Source organism: Balaenoptera borealis, assembly GCF_965194805.1.
Source record: "Balaenoptera borealis genome assembly, chromosome: 7".
Classification (NCBI taxonomy): domain Eukaryota; kingdom Metazoa; phylum Chordata; class Mammalia; order Artiodactyla; family Balaenopteridae; genus Balaenoptera; species Balaenoptera borealis.
Window position 1 is genome coordinate 89473230 of NC_138864.1, and position 16438 is coordinate 89489667.

At 43.2% G+C, this 16438-nt stretch overlaps 1 protein-coding gene across 4 annotated transcripts in view; it reads left to right on the top strand.

Moving 5' to 3' along the window:
• Positions 1-16438, top strand: part of GPR141 (G protein-coupled receptor 141) — a 190963-nt gene that overhangs the window by 56151 nt on the left and 118374 nt on the right. Inside the window, exon 4 of one of the 4 annotated variants that reach the window (XR_014246801.1) lies at positions 16123-16183. The exons of the other annotated variants lie outside the window; for them this stretch is intronic. The gene's annotated coding sequence lies outside the window, so the exon portion shown is untranslated. The remainder of the gene's footprint in view (positions 1-16122; positions 16184-16438) is intronic. 4 annotated transcript variants of the gene reach the window in all.

Below are 16438 nucleotides of genomic sequence, written 5' to 3' on the forward strand. Positions count from 1 at the left end.
TCTGCTTATTTCCACGTCTCCAGTTCAAGAGCGCTCAATAAATATTGGTTGAAAAGTGACATCTGGGGGCACAGTATTGAAACCAGAGGCCCTCCTCAGGACAGATCATATTCAGCCTGCTCGGACTGTCACCAAGCTCATTTCTCAAGGGCTCCCTGCTGACCTGGAAGGTGATGTGGCTATTTTATCTCTTTTCTCATTCTCTACCCTCCTCAATATATTTTTGCGTTTAGAGCTTTCGGGACCCTGTTAGCCCTTTTCCTACATGCTCTCGTAGGTATCCCTGAAATACACAGAGACCATTTCATTTCTCCTCTTCAAATCACTGACCCCCAAGCTGCCCAGCATTCGCCTGACTGGGCACATGCATATTTCAGTGACCTCTTACCCCCTGATGAGGAATTAGCAGTTTGAAGTGATCTGCTCTGGATTTGAATCCTGGCTCTTAGCTGATTAATGGTGAGACCATGGAAATCATTCACCATTCTCAGTCTCAGTTTTCATAACTGAGTCAATGATTTTATCGACCTCGAAGGATGAGTGAGATCCTGCCCAGTGCTCCTCCCTGCATCGGCACAGGGCTTGGTAAGCGACAGTCATTGTCGTCATCCAGCCTCTGGAGCACCTGTGGAGTTCCCACACAGGAAGATGGAGGAAGGGTGACATTTAAGCCTACCTTCTCTTAATCAATTTTATCATAAAATACGTCGACACTAGCCAGGCATTGTGGAGGATCTAGCTTGTGTCCTTATCATCTTCCACGGTTGTCCTGACACTCACACTCATCGTGACCCATGGCCCCCTTCCTGCAAGTGCCCCCTTGGTTCTGCCCCCAGGAAGATGAGTGTCCAGCTTAGAAAGGGAAAGAAATAAGAACATCTCACCCAGAGGTGGACTCTGAGGCAGGAACCTGGGTGCTGGTGGCTTATTGGGAGGTGATCCCGGGAAGAGAAGCAGGGAGTGAAGCAGTGAGACAAAGAAGGAGAAAGCCAACAAATGTGTCCACAGGTGAGGTGGCTGGGGGCACAGTGGAGACTCAGATCCCAGGGACTCTGGAGATACTGTGGAATATGCCTCAGAACTGTGCCACCCAAATACGGGAAGGTGGGCGTTTATCCTGGGTCCTTCCAGGGGTGTTAACTTCCATACTCCCCAGTTGTACCATTTTGCTAAGAAAGCCCCAGGCAGAGATGCCAAGAAATGCAGGTGCTCAAGGTCGGATGCTGTCAGTCACCAGATCCTCAGCCTCGGCTTAAGTCAACATGGAGGTGGGCCGAGGGACATGGGGATAGCCACAGATTGGATTCCAGGAAGTAGACTCTAGGATAGAGATTAGTATGCAAGAAATATTATAGGAAGTTTTCTTGGGATCAAGACCTGCAGGGGACGGAAGAAAGCAGGCGTGGGCAGAGGGAGAAGTTTGTTTGGCTGTGATGCAGTTCTAAGGAAGGTGCAGCTGACCCCTCAGGGAGCTTTGAAGCAAGGATGGCTCTTCAGAGTTGTCCTGAGTTGGGGCAAAGGGGAAGGGTCTTTATATCCCCCTGTGGACCAGTCATTGGATGAGGGCTGCCCTGGGCAAGGTGGCTCCCTTCAGCCAAGGCAATTCCCCGAGAGGGCTCAGAGCTAAATGCTGTTGGCCAGCTGCCCACTGAACAGCCAGGAAAATGAGCCCTTCCTTCCTGAAGGGAGATCTGGGCTGTACATCAGAGCATCTTCCACGGACATCAGCAGAGTTTGCATCATGTAGTTTGGAAGGGAGGAGTGGAGGTGGAGAAAGCTCAAGGCCACAAAGCCCAGGTCTTTGACCATGAACCTGGGCTGGAGGCCAGCAACTGAGAGCTTGCTTTTCCTTAGAATAAGAAAATAAGCAAAACCCCACTCCTATCCTGATTCTAAAATATGACATACTCACCCATCTAGGACTCTCAGAATTATTTGGATCCACCACTTGGTGTGACAATAATAGATCTGGTTTCTCTTAATTAATCATCTGTGGTGGCAGTGGTGGCAATGTTGATAAAAAGTCATGAAAGTCACGGCAACAGTGGGCTGAAGCCAGGCTCCCCAAATCCATGACGAGCCATCTGGTTTTGAGGGGGCTTCCAATAAATGTATTTTCTGGTGGCCATTGAGGGAGGCATAAGAGTGAAGATCTAGAGTGGACAAGTGGGCATGGATGCTTAGGTTTTCCTGGCAGAGAGGATGGCACTTGTGGGCTTGTGGAAAAGCGTCTTAAAGGGATGAGCCTAGAGGTGGTAAAAACCCATGTTTCCCTAGAATTCTTCCCCGGCTCCCCTAAAATTCAGACTGGATTAATAGATGTTGGAGATTATCTCTGAGCATTTTTGTTGTTGTTTCATGGCCAATGAAAAATGTATTTTGTTGATACAAACAGCTGCAAAGATGATACAAGTATTTCTGGGTCCTGGGCATCCTTAGAGAACCCAGAAGTGCCTGTGAATCATCTTATTAGCATTACACGTCTGCCTTCGCCTCCGTTGGCTCCGGGCACATTTGCATTTTTATATCACATTAATGGTTTCTCGGCTAATTTTTCTTGAGCTCTATGCAGTGCTGCAAAGGTTTCCATGATTCCCGAGCTTGAAAAAGCAGTTGACAAATCTACTAAGGTAAGGTACCACCCACGCTGAAAACTATTTGTGAAGTGGAAACTCTCTCTCACCATTTGTGATTCATTCATTGACGCTTTGACCAAAATACTGTGTCACAGGTTAACAGAGGATATGAGGGGGAAAGATGGGCAAGAAACATGCTCTTTTGCACAATCCTGTGATTGGGGAGGTGGGAGTGGGGGCGTCCCAGGGGCTGTATAACTGTGTGCTAGTCTCGACAGCTCAAGGTGGGCTTGGTAGAATGAGGAGAACTCGATGGCTTTGAGTGAGGCCTCGGGATGCCATGATTAAAATTCTTAGTCCTAGAGGGAGGTCAGAGGTCATCAAAGGTCACTCCAACCCGCCAGGAGCAAGGAGGGAAGAGAGAGAGGGAACAGTTTTGTTTTTTTGGTGGTTTTGGTTTAGGGCCAAGCAGAGCAGAACACTTAATCACAGTTTGGGTCTTGGTTATTGTGTGCTCAGTGATATTAAAGTCACTTTTATGCTAATTTTTATTTTAGCAGGAGTTTGGGTCCATTCTGGAAGTGAAGGTTTGGGGTGGGCAAGAACAAAGTGTTTGGAGTATGATCTAAAAGGTGCTCATGCAAATACTCCCTGGCTTCTCCTCTAGGTACTTGGCCATAGTCCCTGAGAGGCGGTGTTTCAAAGGAACCAAACACTGGAACCCTTACAAGAAGCCTCCACTGTGCCCATTAGAACAGCATAAGCAACTTTGGAAATAGAGGGGTAGGAATTAAGCTGGCAGCCACATGAGGGGTTTTCTCCCCATCTTTATGATCTCTTACACTGTTGTCATTTTAGAGCACTGTCACCTACTCAAGTATTTCAACACCACAGGCAGGACAGGGGGCAGTGGTATCCCCTACCACAGACAAGGAAATGGACCTGAGAATGGTTGCAGTTACTTGCTTTGGGCAAAAAAGTTGTAAGTGCCGGAGCAGGGCACAGAACCAGGACTCAGATTCCAGTGTGTTGTGCTTTCTGCCAAGTGGTAATGACTTTTTGTCTCCTGTGTGGTTCAGCCTTGCCTGCCATTTCTGTGTACTCGGGTGGCTCTCTCTCCCTTTCTCTTTTTCTCTCTCTCCCTGTCTGTCTGTCTACCCATCTATCTCCTGTTCTATCTATCCATCCATCCATACATGTAAAAAAGGGCCCAACATGCAAGTTAGTCTTTTAAACAAGGAATGAAATTGACTGCTGGGCAATAGTCAATAGCTATTGCTGGTGAAATATTTCTTTCATTTAAGCTACACAAATTCATCAATTTGCTGATAATTCACCCAAAGCATAATATGAGCTATCTGTCAAGATGAAAATAATTAGTGAGAATTCAATAAAAGGGGACAGTTTTAATTTAGAAAAAAAATTACAAACATTAACGAATTCATGCAAGTTTTTGTTGCTGTATGTAAACAATTATTGTACTAAATACCCTGCCCATTAAAGCCACTTTAGCAAGGTGTAAGTGTGAAAACACTAGGTTGATTATTTGTTTGAGTGACTCTATGTACTAGAGTATGATGTTATTAAGTGAAAATGAACTTGAGAAGATAGGCTATTATTAGAAACTGTTATTCTTTCATAGAATTAATCAGACCCCAGCCTTTATTATTAAAAAGCAGAGAACAATAGCCCTAGGAGGCCAGGAGATAATGCCATTTGGCCTCCAGGGAAGGCATAAAGCTCCTTTGCATTAACCTCACTGCATCCCAGGTCAGAGGAATCTAATGTGAATGGATCTGATTACAGATATTTAATAACGGAGCACTTGGAGGTGGAGAATTTTGAGAGACAAGGAAAGAGGTTTGGATTCCAGGTCAGAATGGAAAGTTTTCCCTTTTCTGCAAATTTGCTCTTTTCTTCTGGGATTGCTTCTGTGAAGAGGGTAAGGGGCTGTGTCCTCTTACAAGCTGTTTCCTCGTCCCCCTCCTCCCACCTCCATGGGCCTGTTGGTCAGATTCAGATTCCATCTCCCTCTTCCTTGCTTTTACTTGGCACGGTTTTCCTTGGAATGGCCTTACCTGGCCATTTGACTGGAAATAATTAGAGGGCTAGACTATGAGTTTGGGCCTCAAGGAAATGCATAGAGGAAGTGTCTCTCTCAGCGTTGTGCCTAAGTCTTATAGCTGCCAAGTGTAAGCAAGAGAGTCACGGAGTCTCCATTAAAGGTTCCATATTGGGTCTGGTCCCAAAGTCCCACTTAGTGAAAAAGAGATAACTTTGCTTAGTCTTATGCGTGTGTGTGGATCCATGCTGCACTGATTATCTATTGCTACATAATAAATTACCCAAAACATAATGACTTAAAACAGTAAACATTTTCTGTCTCACAGTTTTTTGGGGTCAGAATCCAAGCAGCTTTACTGGGTGTTTCTGGTGGGGCCCTCTCATGAGGTTGCAGTCATGATGTGGGCTGGGGCTGCCATCGTCTGAAGGCTGGACTGGGGCTAGAAGATGAATTCCAAGATGGCCCTCTCTGTGGCTGTTAGGAGGAAGTCTGGCTCAATTTATTGCTGGCTATGGGCAGGGGTCTTAAATTCTATACCACCCTAACCTCTCTATAGGACCATTTGAGTGTCTTCCTGACCTGGCAGCTGGCATTTGCTCAGAGTAAGTGATTCAAGAGAGAAGACAGAGTAAGCAAGGAGGAAGCTACAATGCCTTTTATGACCCAGTCTTAGAAGTCACACATCATCATATGCATTTGTTAGAACTTGAGCCCACACTCAGGGGTAGGGGGATTAGGCTCTACCTTTTGAAGGGAGGAGAGTCAGACAACCTGTGGGCTTCTTTTAAAACCACTACATGGGGCTTCCCTGGTGGCGCAGTGGTTGAGAATCCGCCTGCCAATGCAGGGGACATGGGTTCGAGCCCTGGTCTGGGAAGATCCCACATGCTGCAGAGCAACTGGGCCCGTGAGCCACAACTACTGAGCCTGCGCGTCTGGAGCCTGTGCTTCGCAACAAGAGAGGCCGCGATAGTGAGAGGCCCGTGCACCGTGATGAAGAGTGGCCCCCCACTTGCCACAACTAGAGAAAGCCCTCGCACAGAAACAAAGACCCAACACAGCCATAAATAAACAAACAAATAAATAAATAAATAAATAAAATTTTAAAAACAACAAAAAAAACCCACTACACAACCCAAAGACTGCTAATGCTCCCCAACCTCTGTGTGTCTCCTGTTATGTTGGGCACAAAGCTACATCTTAGATCCTCATCCCTTTCAGTCAATGGAGTCAATGGAATGTGAGCAGAAGTGACGCACACCTTTTGCAGGCCTGTCCCCACAGAAGCTCACTTTGCCCTCTTCCCCTTCCATAGTGACCTTGGAGACATATCACAGATGTTGCCTCTGAGCTCCTGGCATCACAAGCTGGAAGGAGCCCTGGAGTGAAAACCAGAATCTCTCTGTTGTCAGCAATGGTCTGTGATCTGAGAAAGCAATACACTTTTATCATTTTAACATGCTGATTTCTGGGCTTATCTTTCCATAGCACCTAGATTTATTTGGTCTAACAGAATATCTTCAACAGGAACTTACAGAATTGATGTAGGGTATGTGTATGAGAGTATGAAAACTGTAATTTTTAGAAAAATATGGATTACAATGTTAGTGATAATTTGGGGATAGTTTTTACTTCTTTTGAATATTTGTTTTTGTGGTATTTTCTGATGTTTGTCATAAAAATATAACCTACCTTTATTTTAAAAAAATGTATTGAGGCATAATTGACATATAGCATTATATTAGTTTCATGTGTACGACGTAACGATATGATATGTTTATAGATTACGAAATGATCACAACAACAAGTATAGTTAACTTCCATCCTCATACATAGTTACAAAAAATTTTTTTCCTGTGATGGGAACTTTTAAGATCTACTCTCTTAGCAACTTTCAAATATGCAATACAGTATTATTATCTGTACTCACCGTGCTATACATTACATTCTCCAGGACTTCTTTATTTTATAACTGGAAGTTTACACTTTTTGACCTTCTTCACCCATTTCGCTCACCCTCTACCTCTGGTAACCACCAATCTGTTCTCTGTATCTATAAGCTTGTTTGTTTTTTTTAAAGTATTTCACATATAAGTGAGATCATACAATATTTGTCTTTCTCCGTGTTCCATATTTCACTTAGCATTTTGCCCTCAATGTCCATCCATGTTTTCTCAAGAGGCAAGATTTCCTAAGATTTCATTCCTTTTTATGGCTGAGTAGTATCTATCTATATCTATCTATCTATCTACATATATATATATATATATATATATATATATATATATATATGCCGTATCTTCTTTATCCATATATCCATTGATGGACACTTAGATTGTTTCCATATCTTGGCTATTATAAATAATGCTGCAAAGAACATGGGAGTCCAGATACCTTTTTGAATTAGTGTTTTGATTTTCTTTCGATAAATAGCCAGAAGTGGAATTGTGAGATCATATGGTAGTTCCATTTTTAATTTTTTGAGGAACCTCCATACTGTTTTCCATAGTTGCTGCACCAATTTACATTCCCAGCAACAGTGCATGAGTGTTCCCTTTTCCCCACATCCTTGCCTACCCTTGTTATTTCTTGTCCTTTTGATGATAGCCATTCTAACAGGTGTCAGGTGATATCTCACTATGGTTTTGATTTGCATTTCCCTGATGGTTAGTGGTATTGAGCATCTTTTCAGTACTTGTTGGCCATTTGTATGTCTCCTTTGGAAAAATGTCTATTTAAATCCTCTGCCTATTTCTTAATCGATTTTGTTTTGCTATTGAATTATGAGAGTTCTTTATATATTTCCGATATTAACTCCTTATCACATCTATGATTTGCAAATATTTTCTCCCATTCAGTAGGTTGCCCCTTCATTTTGTTGATGATTTCCTTTACTGTACAGAAGATTTTTGGTTTGATATGGTACAGCTTGTTTATTTTTGCTTTTGTGGCCTATACTTTTGGAGTCAGACTCATAACTTATTATCTTTAAAACACAAAATGCATATTTTGTAAAGATAACAAATCTTTACCTCTGTTCTTATTTTTACTACTCTTTTAATTTTTGTTTTTCTTTTCTCTCTCTTTGATGACTTATTTTCTTCAATTTCTCAGCATCCAGTGACCAAGATGCAGCTGATTACCTACCCAAGAAGGCTAATTACATCTCTTCTTATCACCCTCTACCTCAGCTGCGATTCTTCTAGATAATAGAGATTCCTAGCAGGGGTGGGGCTAAGTCAGGAGATCTGCTGGGACTCCTGTAGCTTAGACTGGGCAGGAGGAAGAAGCCAGGGCCTGATGTGCCAGGTGGGGAAACAGAGCTGAACAATAAGAAAGAGGTTTTTATGGCTCTAATTTAGTCTTGGTTTTGCTTTTGCATTTTGTAATTCCTTGCCTTTTTGCATTTTGTATTTTTTTTTTTCCAGTTCCACAAGTTCCTGTCACGTCTCTTCTTTCATCACAACCTCTTCTGTTCTTGTGGTTCCCTGATCCTGTTTCCTGGAGGTCATGCCCTCCATGTCTTTTTGAAGACATCAAGCTAATGTCCTCTATAATTTTCTTTGCTCTTCTTTACTTCCTTCTTCCCTTCCTTCCTCTCTCCCTCCCTTCCTTCCTCCCTCCCTTCCTCTTTTGTTGTTTTGTTGTATACTTTTCTATATTTTTAGGGAACATTACCTTTTCCATATGCTTCAAGATATTTTATGAATCACCTTGTGTTTTTCATTTGTTTGTTTCCACATATTTTAATAGGAAAAGATTTTTCTAGGCAAACAGCTAATATGCTTGGCCCTAGAGGATACTAAAGAGACTCAAAGAAAAAGAAGAATGGTACCTACCACCTGGGCCCATCATCTCAATATGTATCAAGACATCCTAACAAAATGGAATATTAAACCTCATGTCAAAGGGACTCCTCGAGTATTCTGGGGATGTAAAGGAGGGAGCAAGTAATACTGCCTAGAAGCATCAGGGAAGCTTTGAAAAGAAGGGTACATTTGACCCATATGTTGAAGAATGGGTCATAATTCACTCAGCAGAGTAGAGGATGAAAGAGTATATGCAAAGTTATGGAGATGAAGACAGCTTGAGAGCGAGTAGTTTGAGATCTTTATTGTGTGGGGTGATGTCTGAGGGCAGGAGATGATGGCAGAGGAGTAGGCAAAGGCCATGATGAAGGGACTCATGCATGGGCCATGCTGATGACTGTAGCTATAACTTTGAGGGCAAAGAAGAGCAACCCTCGGGAGGATGTGAAGAGTTGTGCATTTTATAAAGCTCTCTGAGGGGCACGGTGGCAGTGTAGAGGATGTATCCAAGAGGCTGCCACTGGAGAAGGGGTGATTTCCCACATTCCTGAGGGACTCCTATAGCTGCAAGTGTCCCTGGGCAAGAAGCTACCAATTACTGTGAAAATACAGTTTAATGGTCCTTCATTCAAAAGAATCCAATTAACCATTTTTCTTCCTTCTATGTAAATGTAAAAATTTCTATCATATGAAGCATTTAAGACAGCCCTGGATTGCTTTTCCAGTTAAAAACATATTTTATGTGCCTGTACCTTGTTTATAGGCTGCCTTTGCCTTTGAATAATCTGAAAATCTCCTCAGTGGTTAAAGCAGTGAGAAGCATTTCGTTTCACCTTAAAGCACTTTCATACCAATTTCACCTCTGCGTCTCCCATGTCCTGTTCTCTGTACTTAGGGTACATTAACATGCAGGTCAGTGTGCATCTGTCACCTGTGCTCTGCCTGCTGGGACCTGGGGAAGTGTGTAAACCTGCCAGTTCCCGTCCCAGGAACTCGTATTCTCGGCCCCATTGTGGCATCTGCCAGACTGTGTTTGTTCACTGGGGCTTTTGGCAGTTCCAGCTGCTTGTGAAAATAAGATCATTTGTGTTAGACAGAGAAGTGCTGCCAAAATGTGGAGCTTTGTGCTGTGTCAGGTGGCGGCAGGTGCTCTGCATGGTGCGGTAGCCATGTCTTTAGCAGTTACCTTATGGCAATTTTGTTATGTGGGTAAATCCTTTCTGCATAAGCCCCTCTTTGCATAGGAGCAGAGATGCCCAGAGAGTGAAATTCTCTGGCTGTGTTCCTTGATCCCTCAGGGAGTCTCTGTGGTTGAGATTAGATGATGCCTTTCCTGTAAATGATCTTTATTCCACAGGATGCTTAAAGTGAGCAGGAAGGGAAGCTTCTCCTTGAAACACAGAAATCCGTGGGTGAGGAATAATCATTGGGGCAAAAGGTGTCCCAGAAATGTCTTTCTCTGAAAAAGCACGTGAGGAATTTTACTGCATTGCGATTCCTATTAGTTGTTGAGTGGACCTGTTTGGACATTTATGGTCTATATTAGTCTGCTAGGGCTGTCATCACAAAATACCACAGACCGGGTGGCTTAAACAACAGAAATCTATTTTCTTGAAGTTCTGGAGGCTGGGTGACCAAGATCAAGGTGCTGTTGGTTGGTGTGTGGTGAGACCTCTCTTCCCACCTTCTCACTGTGTCGTAACTTAGCCTTCCCCCTGTGCACGTGCAGAGAGAGAGGGAGCTCCCTGGCCTCTGTCTCTTCCTCTTCTTTTAAGAACACCAGTACTGGGGCTTCCCTGGTGGCACAGTGGTTGAGAATCCGCCTGCCAATCCAGGGGACACGGGTTCGAGCCCTGGTCTGTGAAGATCCCACATGCCACGGAGCAACTGGGCCCGTGAGCCACAACTACTGAGCCTGCGCGTCTGGAGCCTGTGCTCCGCAACAAGAGAGGCCGCGATAATGAGAGGCCCGCGCACCGTGATGAAGAGTGGCCCCCACTTGCCACAACAAGAGAAAGCCCTCGCACAGAAACGAAGACCCAACACAGCCAAAAATAAATAAATAAATAAATAAATAAGTAAATAAATAAATAAATTTTAAAAAAGCAAGCCACTAGTGTGTATTTGGACCAATTTAAAAAAAAAAAAAAGAACACCAGTACTATGGGATTAGGGCCCCACCCTTATGACCGCATTTAGCCTTAATTATCTCTGTAAAGGCCAGTCACACGGGGTGGCTAGGGCTTCGATGTATGAATTGGGGTGGGTGGGTAGGGTCACCAATTCAGTTTATACCATGGCCTGACTAGAAAAATGAACACAGATCCTGGAGGCTGTGAAGGCCAGGCACTGGCAGCTTGAGCTTGGACCTCAGGGCCAGTTGGATTCCTGGGCATTCTGCTGTAGCAAACCCAAGGGCAGACTCTACCACCTCCTCAAAAGTTTTCCCTAGCAGAGGGTCCCCTGTTGGTTCTTGGCAGGGCCAAAAGGAATGGCTGCATAGGATAGAGGTGTGTCTTGTCAAAACAGAAAGAGATGGTTTTGTTAAAATCTTGTGGATACCAGGGCAATCTAAGACTAGTTTTGAGTTTAGGGTCGTAAGGGAAATATAAAAGGAGACAGGCATTCTCTTGCTTTATACTTGGACTGTAAGATGGTTTTGGTGAAATGGGAAAAATATGGTGCTGTCTTACTCGTGATAGCAAAGGTGGCATTAGCAAGCCTCATCCAAGGTGTCAGAACACAGTTGGAGAGAAGGTCCATACCATATGTTAGTAACCAACAGGGCCTTAATGTATGTGATATTCCAAGGAGTTCCCTACAATAAACAGATTCTGGGGAAGCTTGGCAGTAGGTTGTAAGTCCTATAATAGCAAGTGGGAAATAAAGATCATAAAAGAATAATAATTACTGTTAATTTGACCCTGCTTTGAACTCCAGCCTTTATTCTGGCCCAGGGAAACACAGATTATAAATTTGAAATTGACAACTAATATGTTGATGTATATATATATATATATCATGATAGTAATCTGAATAAAGAGATTAGTCACTGAAGTAACCAAGAGCTATGATTTGTGTCAATTACTCATTCTTTTTTATAATGGCTGATGCCAGTTCAGCACATCAGCACCTTTTTTCAGAGTACTATTGACATATTTGCTAAAATAAGTAAACATCCCCGCTCTTTGCATGGTGTTCAAGAACATTTTCTCTGGAGTTAGATAGCCCAGGTTCACATCCTGATGCTTCTACTTACTAACTCTGCGAGCTTGGGCAAATTAGTTAATCTCTCTAATCCTCAGTTTCCTTATCTATAAAATGGACAAATAACATTGCAAAGACAAAAAACACAGTAGTGTTCTGAGGGTGTGCAGAGAGGGGGCAGTTGATTATGATGGGATATCCGTAAAGTGTTCTTGGACTGACCAGTTCTCAGCAGGCAGTGAAGAGATAGAGGAGAAGGAAGCCTGGGAAGGGAGGTTGGGGCCAGATGAGAGAGGACTTAGGACGCCATCCTAAAGGGTCTGCATAAACTCTGAACAACCCTAATACATATGTACTCTTCAGCTACAGAGCTGAAACTACCTGAACTCTAAGAACTTGTTGCTATTTTCTGTCTGTGTATGCACCTAGTTGGAAAGAGTTCATTATTCACAATGTAATAGAGTAATGCACTCTTTACCAAGTCATGTACAGCTCAAGTCATCCAACACAGCTGTGAAACAACAGGGGCCAAACAGGCCTCTACATCTTTCTGTTGCAAAAGGGCCTTGGAGCTGCCCTAGGCTTTCCTCCATCCACTTGCCTTCCCACCCACCCACCAATGCATCCCCCCATCCATGCCACAAATACTGTCTGCTCTGTGGAAGGCCCTGCCTGGGGTATTGGGATGTAGATATGAATAAAATATGATACCTACCCCTAAGCAGTGCACAGCCTAGTTCAGGACATGTACGTACAAGCAGATGTGCCATGACCCAGTGGGCTAAGTGCTTTAGGACAGGTCAGAATAGAGAGTCACGGGGTCCCTGAGGGAGTGGGTTGGGGGAGGGCATCATTGAAGGAAAATTTGAGCTGGGTAAATAGAATTTTCCTGGCACTGGTATCTTAACTGTGAATTGCATGTAAAATAACACATCTTATTTAGTTGTACTGACTATTTGTTTTCATGGCAAAGGAGAAAAAGCAGCTAAGATTTGCTCAGAGCCTGAATGTGCCAGGTACTCTGCTAGGTGCTTCTTTACAAGTCTTCTCATTTTACTTTTGCTCCACTGTGAGGTAAGTATTATGCTTATCCTCTTTTTACTGATGAGGAAACTGAGGCTCAGAGATGGTAAGTAAATAGAATCAAGGTCTCACAGCTAAAAATGGCTTAAGGAGGAAATAAAAGTAGCTTAACGCCTTCTATTTGGGTTTAGAGATAATAACAACAATGATTTACTGAGCACTTACTATGTATCTGTTATGGTTCTAAGCACTTTCTGTGTGTTAATTTATATAATTCTTACACTCACCTGGAGAGGTAGGTGCAATTATGATCATCTCTATATTTTAAATGAGGAAAGAGAGTTGAAATAACTTGTACTGTACTATTCAGTGACACAAGCAGGGCAAGGTCTTGAACCCAGGCAGTCTAGCTCCAGAATACTTTCTCCTGACCTGTAGTTATAGGATCCACACAGGGGTGAGAAGAGCTCAACTAATCTCACGCTATCTGCCCCTCTCTTTTCCAGTCCACACTCATCTTACTAACCCAGGGAAAATTGTAGTTCAGGTGAAATCAACTCATAATAGATGTTTGTAGATAAAAATAAGTCACAAAAGTACAACCTGGGGGATGTGCTGGACAGAGTGTGTGTGTGTGTTTGTAACCACGATTGCAATGATTTGCCATCGCAATACAGCTGATGGGGTTTATGTACATAAAAGTGTCTCAGACTGCTTTTTGCACCACGTTCTTTTTCCTATTAGCTGCTTCCCTGAGTTAGTGTCCCAAGGTCAGTCCAAACTCTGGGTTAGGGACAATTGTCCTAGCTCATCTTATACTGGAAATTGTTCTGTGTCTAGTAATGTTGACCCAGTGTGAGTCCACAGGTCATCTAAATCATGATGGCATGTGTGTGGGGGGGGAGAGGCAGCTCAGGCCTCAGCCTGAGAATTGACATGTCCTGGGAGTGAGGGCAGGGCTGAATTTGGAGCAGTGCTTCCCCAACTTTAACGAACTCACGAATCACCTTGGGATCCTAATAAAATGCAGACTCTGCTTCAGTGGGTCTGGGAAGGGGCCCAAGATTCTACATTTCTAAAAGCTCCTAGGCGATGCTAATGCTGCTGGTCCAAGGACCATACCTGGAGAAGCAAGGCCAACCTGCTATAGACAGAAAGGGTGATGAGCATCACTTCTGACTGACAGGCTAGCGCCCTTGAGAGCAGCTGATGGAAGAAAGAGCAGATGAGCCAGGATGTAGTGAAAGCCAAGCTACCCTGCCCATTTCTCTCACCCATGACAGCTCCCAGGGCTACTGAGTAGCATGGGATAATAATCAATATTCTTGAGGAGATAACCTTCTTTTGAAAATCAGGTCATTATCTTCTGGATTGTAAATTGAATAAATTTGGAAGGTGTGAAATATCCTGTAAAAATATTTCCATCAAAAATTGCTACATTAAGGGCTTCCCTGGTGGCGCAGTGGTGGAGAATCTGCCTGCCAATGCAGGGGACACGGGTTCGAGCCCTGGTCTGGGAAGATCCCACGCGCCACGGAGCAGCTGGGCCCATGAGCCACAATTACTGAGCCTGCGCGTCTGGAGCCTGTGCTCCGCAACAAGAGAGGCCGCGATAGTGAGAGGCCCGCGCACCGCGATGAAGAGTGGCCCCCGCTCGCCGCAACTAGAGAAAGCCCTCGCACAGAAACGAAGACCCAACACAGCCATAAATAAATAAATAAACAAATACTTTTAAAAAAAATTGCTACATTAAAAACAAAAAGAGGGAGTTGCAGGTAGTGAACATCTGTTGAAAAGAAAAAAAATACCTCTGCAGATTTCCCAAAGGATTATGTAAATAAAGCATCATTTAAACTTGTAAAACCATTTGCTAAGGTCTTGTGGTGCCACGGGTTCTGCTTCGGTAAGATAAGATTCCAAGGGAACAGCAGATGTTCCTCCTTTCCTCAATTTGCTTGTTGTCCCCAGATCACTCACCCATTGAATCATCCATTGCTCTGGGAGATGGTAGATTCAGATCAGTCAAGGTTCTGAAGAGAGTCAAGGATTTTGAAAACTTCTGGTAATAGAGCCAGAGCCAAGATTTGGGTAGAACATTTTTTTTGAGTTTTTAGAGATTGGGGAAGAATTCAGTATGATGGAAGAGCTTGTTTCACCTCTTCAGGGATATTCAGTCAAGTGAGATTCATTGGTAGAGGAGGATGCTCAAGGCAGACAGGAAAGCTTCGACTCTGTTATTTCAGCAGTTTGGCTGCAGTGGGGTCAGCTATGCCTGTGAACAAAGATCCAGCAGGACAAGAACACTGTCATAGATGTCAGCCTGTGATGGGCCCATACGGAGGAGAAGACTGGCCCCTCACACTGCACTGTAAACTTCCATGCCCCAGGAACTAAGCTCACCTCCAGGCAGAGGGATGCGGAGTGGGGTAAAATGTTATATTGACCATTTATCCGAAGGAGAGCCAGAGGAAAAATCCAGAAAAGAACGGTTTACCTCGAAATGGAAAGTTCTAGATTCTCTCAACCAGTGAAAAGTGGGGGCTGAGAACAAAATAAAATGCAATTATTGCAAAATAGTTTCATTTTTACCTACCCAAGTTGGTGACTTTAAATCTTGTACCTGCACTAGAATTTTGGTAGCCTGAATAAAGTAACTGCTAAATAAATCCCCATTTGTATCCAATGATTTTTATTGAATTCCTAGTATGTGCCAACCACCGTTCTAGGTGCTGGAGAGATAGTAGTGAACAAAATAAGTTTCTGCTCCCTTGGGTGGGAAGGACAGACAGTAAACAAATAAATCTATATGCCAGGTGTTGAATTCTATGAAGTCAAATAAGGTGGGTTGGAGTGTGCACATGATGTGTATCTTTGTGTGATACATGATGTGTATCATGGCAGGGGTATGTCTGGATGGATGTGTGTGTGTGTCTGTGTGTGCGCACGCCCCCTGCGCTGCATGTTCTCTTGTACAATCTTCTATCAGCTGATCTGGGAAGACCTCACAGATAAGGTAGTGCCTTATTTTGGAAAAACCAAATCACTCTCTGGGGAAATTATTCCAGGCAGAAAAAACAGCAAGTGTCAAGGTTCGAGTGGACTTGAATGAGTGAATGGCTGTATTTTCCCTTAAAAAAATCACTAATCCCCTCTCACCCAAATTTATTGTTTGGTTTTGCCTATTTTTGAACTTTGTACATTTTCTTCTGTGACTTGCTTTTTTCCCCTTGCTTAATATAAAGCTTTTGAGATTGCTTCATGGTGACATGTTGCTGTAGTTCACTGATATCCCCTACTGTGTCCTATTCCATTGAATGAGCACGCCACCATTTATCCATTCTGTTGTCGATCTGTTGGGTGGTTTTCTGTTTGTTTACTATTATAAAGAATGCTGCTATAAAATACATTCTTACATACTTTTCATGCAAAATTTCTCTTTAAGGCCATGCTTCCCGAGCCGTCATGGTGCATTGAAAAAGATGGTATTTGTTCTGCATATTGGGGTAAGCTGCAGGGGATTTGGGGGCATCTCTATAGGTACGGGTGAAAAAGAACTATTTTTATGTTTCATAATTATGTTAAGAAAATGATTTTTTTAATATTACATAATTATGTTAGGAAAAAGTATAACACTTCTATATAGACTCTTCACATTTTTAAAAAAAAGAAACTTGAGATTTCCTCCTTGAACGTACTTTTCTAAAAAATCAGGTTTTATGCATGAAATAGTTACATGCAATTTTTTTTAAAATAATTTG